Source organism: Styela clava, chromosome 12 (assembly GCF_964204865.1).
Source record: "Styela clava chromosome 12, kaStyClav1.hap1.2, whole genome shotgun sequence".
In the NCBI taxonomy this organism is placed as follows: Eukaryota; Metazoa; Chordata; class Ascidiacea; order Stolidobranchia; family Styelidae; genus Styela; species Styela clava.
In genome coordinates, this window is record NC_135261.1 from 11,909,729 (window position 1) to 11,918,786 (window position 9,058).

The window sequence follows — 9,058 nt, forward strand, 5'->3', positions numbered from 1 at the left end:
AACTGAGCAGTTAAGCAGCATTTTCCAATTCAATTACCTTCTACACGTAAAAACAAATTTTCGTCTTCAATTCTATATTCTCTTATCATTATTATAAATATATTGCTTGTGGTTGAACTTGTAGCATGGAGAATTTATAGAACATTTTCGTTTTGAATTCATTGGATATTGCTCATGAAAATCAGTAGGGAGTTAGAAACCCAGGAAACACATTTGTGCGTGTAGGATTAAGCCTGACAAGGTTGGTCCCAAGCAGCATCAAATTTTCTAAAAATAAAAACGCATGACAACGATGGGCCACGAGGCGGACCATCGTTGTCAACCTTTTTATTTTCTTTTTATAAAAAATTTTTTTTTTTTTTAATTTTTTTTTTTTTTTTTTTTTTTTTTTTTTCGTTTTTATTTTTAATTTTTTTTTTTAAATTTTTTTTTTTTCAATTATTTTTATGTTTTTTCACAACTATTTTTTTATTTTCGCCTTTTCATTTTATTTTTTCATTTTTGTTTTAAATTTTACGCGTGACAACGATGGGCCACCATAGACAACAGACAACTCGCGAAAACAAGAGATCAAATTCTCTTCGATAGCTCGCATTTCGTTCCACTTCAGAAGCTCAGTCTGGTCTTGTTTGAAAGGTGACGTTCTTTCAAGAAAGTACAATTTATCTCTTTTATCTAGCACTTGTTCACCACAGCGCTAATAGTGGCAATACTCTCGGAAAATTTTGAAATTTCTTTCTTATTACCGGCATAAGGTAGAGAGAATTTACGTTAGAGAGTTAGAGGAAAACGATGAAATTAAGTTTTCCAACGGGACTCCGGGGAAGTTTCTCGCACGTTTGATTAACTAGTTATGTCATATCATGAAAGGGGTATGAAAATTCGCTCAGAATCATCGGGGAAAAAGGGTCACTTCTTCAAAATTAGCATCTAATACTCCATACAACTGAGCATTGATAATGTCAGCACCGTTCGAGTTCGACATGGATTATTTGCTTGGCGTATACTGTACTACCTTAGATCAAGTAGGTTGGTTTATTCTATTATTATTGTTTTACGTTACCAGGTATACTACGAAGTAGTATCTTACATCGTATTTGTTGCATTCTTGATAATTATGAGCATCATCGTGATGAATATGTTCGTATGTGAATATGATATTATTACTTTTATTTTTTGATATCATTCTCGTGCTTCGCGAAAGTCGGAAGTTTTTTGTTAAGGTAACGGAGATTATAGATCTTATTCAGTGTCGATTCATTGTGGCCCAGAATGAGATTCGCAGAAAGCCAGTGTTTGCATCCCGCAGCCATAGGTGCATTAAATTTTGCTATCACTAGGAAAATTTTGTTACGACTAACTGAAGTTGAACACTTACTGTATTATCAGTCTATGATTCTTCCATGCTTGCCTATTTATATGATGTTCGTATATATTGTTCTTGCATATAAAAATGTACTCTTTGTGATGATGGCCAGTAATTCCAGTGAATATACCTTCAGGTTGGTTTAGCTGTGGATGACATTAAAGAAGTTATAAAAGAGGCAGAAATGGAATCAAGAGTCCTGTATGTAAGTATAAACCAATAATATATTATCACAGTGTGATTTTGTTGTCAGATTGAAACATTTACTGTTAATTCATAAAAATGCCGATAGATGGCGGCACAAGACAAATGAATGGAAATTTATGTGGCATTGCCACAACCTTTATTCTCCTTTAACAACACTATGAAAATTGGGAATAAGGTACAGTCTACGATACTAACAACTAGTGTATTGTATACAATAGTGTAAATAAAATCCGTTTCCTGTGCATATTCTACCTACTATTTTGTAGTTTTCTCTGTAAAAATTGTTTTCAAGATTTTATATATATGCATGATACAAAACACGGTTACTAAATTTGCAGGTGGACTTACTGTTAAAAACAGAAAAGATGTTACCCTGGAAATCTACAAGTACAATGTATAGTCCCATACCTAAGAGTAAATTAACTTGATACGGGAAGGATTCTAAATGGATTGAAGTCTCAGATGAAGGTTCATTAGAATGGATTGAAATCACTGACGATTTGGAAGAAATAAGAGATGCTCAAACATCAATGCTATTTTTTTTTTATTAGGATCTAAACGTACAATTACAAATATACATTTTAAGATCTATAATGCTTTCCAATGCAATGAACATGTATATATATAAATGAAGTTTGTTGATAACGCATTTACGCATAAGATGTTTCAGTTCGATGTATTTTCATTTGATATAGGCTTCAGAATGGGAGACACGTGTACAAATAAGGGCTTAGCGCTTAGGTGTTTGACTTCCAGTAGTAACATTAATGATATTTAGCAGCAATTTTGTCATCTATCTTCAACAGAATTTGTTCAAAGTTCGTTATCTTGCCTTTTAGCAAAGCACGTATGCGTTAATTGGTTCACTCATCACCCTTCGATGACTGTTGGTGGGGCATGGTAAGATGATGGCACACAGAATCGTAGTTTCCAACTTTACCCAAATAAAAGCCTAATATAGTATCAGTGTTTAATAAAATAACTGCTGGTTGAGGACGATTTCTGTCACCGCAATTTTGAAAATTGCGCTGCCTAGTGGAGATTGGCTGGTTGGTGCCACTAAAAAATACTTTATCTTTCAATTGGTTCACTCCTTTAATTAAAAAATCTCATTTTAAATTTGCGCTAACGTCTCGCTCACTTTAAAATAATATAACAATATTTGTACCAACTAAACTTGAAGTCCTCGGTTTGTTGCCATAAAATGTGGTTCCCAAAACCGAAAAAATTAACTTATGCCCAAATTTATTCTTGTTAGTTTAATATCAACGTTTTTTGAGACAAATTATTTTCTAAGTGCGCGAGGAAAAATTAGCGAAGAGACAGGAAACTAACAAACTTGTTACTAAGCTCTCTGAATTGCAGTTCTGGATTTTTCAAGAATGTAAGCTGATGTCAACCTGCGGCCCGTGGGTCGAATGCTGCACACAAGGAAAACCAGTGCGACCTGCAGAGAAGTGACAGTTTTGAATCGTGCGAGGCCCGCGATATGAGTTTTTACTTTAGTTTAATCTATTTCGTGCGAGTAATTCCAATTCTTTTGCGTTGCAACGCCTATATCTGAGTTTATGCGAACAACACATGTCATAAGATCAATAACCAAAATGTTTATGTCTGCAGCTACTAGAAAGCCAGAAACCCTGGTTTAAATAGTTAACATACGTTCGTGAATTGCCACCATGGTGTCTTGTGCATTCTGAGGTACGAATGGAACATAATAAATTTAATAAAATAAAAATAAAACGGTTTATTCGGTTACAACATATTTCATCACAGATGGCGTTATCCTTGAAGATAGTTGACCGCTGTACCAAGCAGTTGATTGCAAGATACAATTTAACGACATTAAAAGTCGAAATATCTGGCTCTGCATCCTTCGCACCTGCTGATTCTGCATTCTAAAGCGGGATTCCCATAGCAGTGTGACTAGGTGCACAAATGTTTTCCGCAGTGAGAAACTTGCGGAACACGGTGCGAACAATGGCCCTGTTGTGATTTGTGTATGAATGTTATTTTTTAAATATATAAATCAAGTTGTTTATAAAATCACGTGAAAGCGTACAATCGCAAAATAATTTAATTTTAGGCTTTTCATGTTGAAACAAAATTCGCTGACCAGTTACGTCTTCCTCCAACATGCATTTTCACCATGTTCATACATCTGAAACAAATAATTGGATAAATAATCTTTTAGCCGATTTTATATGGATTTCATTAGGCTAAATTAGGATTAATATTATCTTCGCCTATCAGACGCAGAACTACGAAGCTTGAAGAAATAAGAAACAGACGCAGAACTATAAAAATCAAAAAATTTCAGAAAAGACGGAATCAAAGAAATCTACAATATATATAAGTAAATATTTTATATGAGTTTCATTAGGTTTAACTATTATTTATTTTATCTTACCATCTCAGATGCAGAAATATGAGGATTAAAGAAATGAAGAACAGATGGAACAGAACAAATCTACAATACAAGTCAATATTTATATATAGATTTCATTAGGCTAAGTTATTATCAGTGTTATTTTTTATTTAAAGATGCAGAACTATGAAGAACAGACTGAACCAAGGAAAATCTACAACACAAGTAAATGTTTTATATGGATATCTTGGCTTCTCAGATGCATAAATATGAAGAATGAAGAAATGAATAACAGACGGAATCAAGAAAAATCTACAATACAAGTTAATCTTTTAAATGGATCAAATTAATTATTAATGGTATCTTGGATTCACAGATGCAGAACTATGAAGGATGAAGAACAGACGGCACTAAGAAAAGTATATAACACAAGTAAATATTTTTATGGATTTCATCAGGTTCAGTCATCGTTATTGTTATCTTAGATTCTCAGATGTAGAACTATGACTATTGAAGAAATTAGGAACAGACGGAATCAAGGAAAATCTATAAAACAAGTAGGCTAAATGTAATATTGGATTATATTAGAATCAGTTATTATTATTGTTATCTTAGCTTCTCAGAAGCTGAACTATTGAGGAAATGAAGAAAGGCGAAACCAATGACAAATCTACAAAACAAGTAATCATTTTATATGGATTTTAAGCTAAATTATTATTAATGTAATCTCAACTTCTCAGATGCAGAACTATGAAGAAATGAAGAACAGACGGAACCAAAGAAAATCTACAATACAAGTAAATATGCTATGGGAATTTCATGAGAATAAATTAATATTAATGTTATCTTAGCTTCTCAGATGCAGGCTTTGAAAAAATGAAAAACAGAAGGAACCAAGGACAAATCTACATTACAAGTAAATATTGTAATGGATTCGATTAGGCCTAGTCTAATATTAATGTTTTTTTAGATTCTCATATACAGAACTATGAAGATTGAAGAAATGAGGAACAGAAAGAAACAATGAAAATCTACAACACAAGTAAATATTTTATATGGATTTCATTAGACTAAATTAATATTAATGTTATCTCAGCTTCTCAGATGCAGAACTATGGAGAAATGAAGAACGGGCGGAAACAAAGAAAACTTACAAAACAAGTATATTATAACCTTTTATTTATCTTTTGTGGTATCATTGATTCCCGTTCCCGACACGATTTTGCTACTATTTACTGACCGAAAACAATAAGTCTTATATCCAATAATACATTTGGAAAAACTATTCATTGTGTATTTGATTAAAAAAAGCACCTTCTCCACGATTCAAAATAACAAATCATTCATTATCCAGTTTGGGTTCGGGTTAGTTATGATGAAAATCACAATATATCATGGAATACTTGTCTGAGGCATTATTAAACTAGAATTTTCATTATAATTCCGACACAAATTGTGATAATGAAGATTCGATAAGACGTATGTTGAAGAGCGCAGCCAGAATTACCAAAGATGGGGAGGGGTGAAATCGGAATCCGGAAATTTCCATTCCATAGTTTCCAAATTTCCAGTCCGTGCAATTAGGCCACTCGCGGAAAGAACCGAGCATCTTAAGTGTGTTTTCATAGTAATTTAATTGTGTTCATGGTATCTCCTTGTTGCGAGATTTTTTAGTTGCCTAAAGTATTCGATCCACGACCGATACGAGTCAGTTTATAACATCCTACAACGCATACGATTGCAAATACCACACTTTTGCTACACTTCAATTATATAATATTGCGCGACAAACAGTGCTCAAGTTTCTATTGTAAATATTAACACAAATGGCGATAACTGTACCCTGTAATGTTTGTACGATTGCACAGTGCACAGTACGATTGCACACTGCCGTTTTCTTAAATATACGAAATCTGAGCGCGAGGTAAACACGGACGACGAACTTACAGTTTATAACACAATATGTATATTTTCGTCTGCCTTGGCATTGATTAACTCGGAAAATCCAAATATTCGTAAGCTACATAACACTTGGGTTTGTACACTGAGATAACACAGTATTTTATCAAGTGGTGTTCATTTGAGTAATTCCAAAATCTCGAATGAAATAACGTTATTACTGTTCAATGTTATCTGAGGAAGGGGATAAACAAGAACAAAGGCTTTGAAGTTTATTACGGAATATCATTATCGTCTGCCCTGACATTCAATAAATTGAAAAATCGCTACAAAAAACGATGGCCTTTGTGCACTTTTCTGGCAGATTTTTGTCCACTTCACCCGTTCCTATTAATTTATGAATTAAATAAAATATTTACTTGTACAGCCATTTTCAAACGATTCAATATTAGACGTAATGGCTAATTACACAAATCGTAATCAGATGATTTGCGAATCGCTGCAGATGAAAACCCACCAGAATAAAGCGGAATATGATCGGATCGACTGAGACTGTACTTCCATCGTAAGAAGATTCACATGTTGTAGCGGTTCCCAAACCTTTTCTTCGCGGGGCGCCAAATTATAGGAAAAAAAAATCACGCCGCAATCGACACGAAAAAAATTTCGTGATTGTTAATGTGTACTTCACGACTTGGTAATTATATAGGCCTAAGGAATAAAGGTCAATACTTCTTCCTCATTTCTGCCTGATTTGTTTTTGAAATACTAAATAAATCACTCATGCTCGCTAAACTCGGTTCAGAGGATAAATGAACTGCAGCTCGCGGAAATGCAGCAAGCATTATGAATTTTTGTATAATTCTCACTGAGTCCTATAGGCCACGTTATTTCACGCAACATTTTGCGGTTTTTATATAAATACCAATCCAAATAATATAAAAATATCGAATATAATGTATTGAACGGATATTTGCGATCAAGCAATGTTTTGTATTCAAGTACAATTTTTAAACTTCGTGAAGGGATCTACCTGACAGTTACTTTTTAGTTTACTTCCATATTTCTGTCATGCAGTTGTAAGTTTTGTTACCCATTATAATCTGTTGCGCGTACAACATCTAAGTTTATTATCTATACAAGGAAACAGATAAACAATAATCTTGTTGCGACATGATCAGATGTAATTTGAATGAACTACCGTGATTTTGCAGCAGACTGATTCAGATTCATTCGAAGATGCGCAACAAAAAACCTTTGCTTGCGTTGGTCGTCGCGGATTGACAATTTGCTGTTTGATTAAAAATAAATTATTACATTCGCTGTTTGACTAAGACTATGATGTAAATATATAAAATATCAACGATGACCAGTAGTAGCGATGGAGCAAATAGGCAACATGCGCCCACATTAACAAATTACAAAAATTCTGATGCTGGTAGTGAAGATACCATCTCATATACAGAAAGAAACCGACTAGGCAACAACAATGAAAGAAAAGAAGAATCCCACAATTCCGTTTTTATTAATTTTGAAAAGTATACCTGGATCACCAGAAATGAAGTTTTCAAAATCATAGAGGAGAAAATTGGTAAAGATTCGATAATTGAACTATTCAATATAAGAAAAAAATGGCTAGTGGAATTAAAAAACCAACCCATGGTCCAAAACCTTCTTAAAGAAGGCATTACCTATTGTTTTGATAGTCATACACATGAAGCTAAAATAGCAGATATAGACGATTTCAGTGTAGAAGTGTGGGTATCGCTAGTACCAAATAGAGTCACAGATCACCATATTGGTATGATATTGGAAGAATTTGGTAAAATTATTTCAGTTTTCAAAGAGAAAGATGATTCGGGTTCATTGACTGGAAGACGAATGTTCAAAATGAATTTGGAATATGAAATTCCCAGGACTTTAAAATTACCATACATACATCGCAGTTCTAGATGGGAATTCAGTGTATAGTACAAAGACCAAAAAGTATCTGAAAGAAATGAAGCCATTAATCTACCAAAGTGTTACATTTGCAAACGAATCGGACACCAAGCTACCGAATGCGGAAGAAAAAGAACATGCAACGTTTGCAGAGATCCCAGGACAATGCCGCATCTTGAAAAAGACTGCAAACAAAAAAACCGAAATTTTCATGGAAAAACAGTTTTGGAGGAATTTTTGACTGCTGAGAGTATGCTGGAAATGCATAATAAAGCAAGAAAAGAAAGTACGAAACACAATATGACCATAGTTGCAGATGTACATAAAGATATAGATTCCGAAAATGTATTGGAAGAAAATAGTACCATAAATTAGAAACCCTCGGTAAAGATACCACCAGCCAAAAAAATTAATAGTGAGGAAACAAGCAAGATCCATAAAGAAACAAGCCAATTATTGGGCAACAACATCGATCGCACAAATGAAAATGACACCCAAATAATATTGTTGAATACGGAACATAGCATGAAAACAAATATCTCGATGGATGAAGTAGAATCTCAGACTATTAAAATCTTTACTGATTCACAAGGGAATGAAATAAGAAATGCAGTGAAAGTTGGAGTTGAAGAAAGGCTTGGGGCGACAATCAGAAAATTGTACAACATTTTAGCAAATAATCAAGAAATTGAAAGCGACGTGATAATCTTATATGCGGGTACAAATAATATAGATACAAACCAGACTATGATAGACAAAGATGCAGATAAGCTCATAAAAGCTGCACTTCAAAACGCTAAAAAAGTTATAGTTTGTGGAATTGTACCACGTTATGATTTTTTTGAAAATGAGGAACAGACACTGGCAATTAATCGGAAACTCGAAATAGCTGCCAATAATAATGGGGCTCAATACATACACCCTCCAAAAACTTTTAAGATTGAAAATGCACCACCAGAACTTATGTACCAGTATGATAAAATACATTTGAGTCCAATAGGGGCTCGCGATTTGATGGAAGAATGGGAGAAACTTGGAAATATCAACATTGTCAAGCGTAAAGGTGGAAAACGAAAAGATAGAGAAGACCTGAAACCGATAACAGATGAAGAAGAAGAATTAACCACTCATACACAATTAAATGTTGACGAAGTAATGCAAATTGAGACTGGTAAAACTGTTTAACTACTTTATTATACTTAGGACTGTGATATTTAAATTAGTTTTTTTTTTGTTGCCTTTGTTCCTTTGTTTGAAGACAACTACCGGTAATTGTT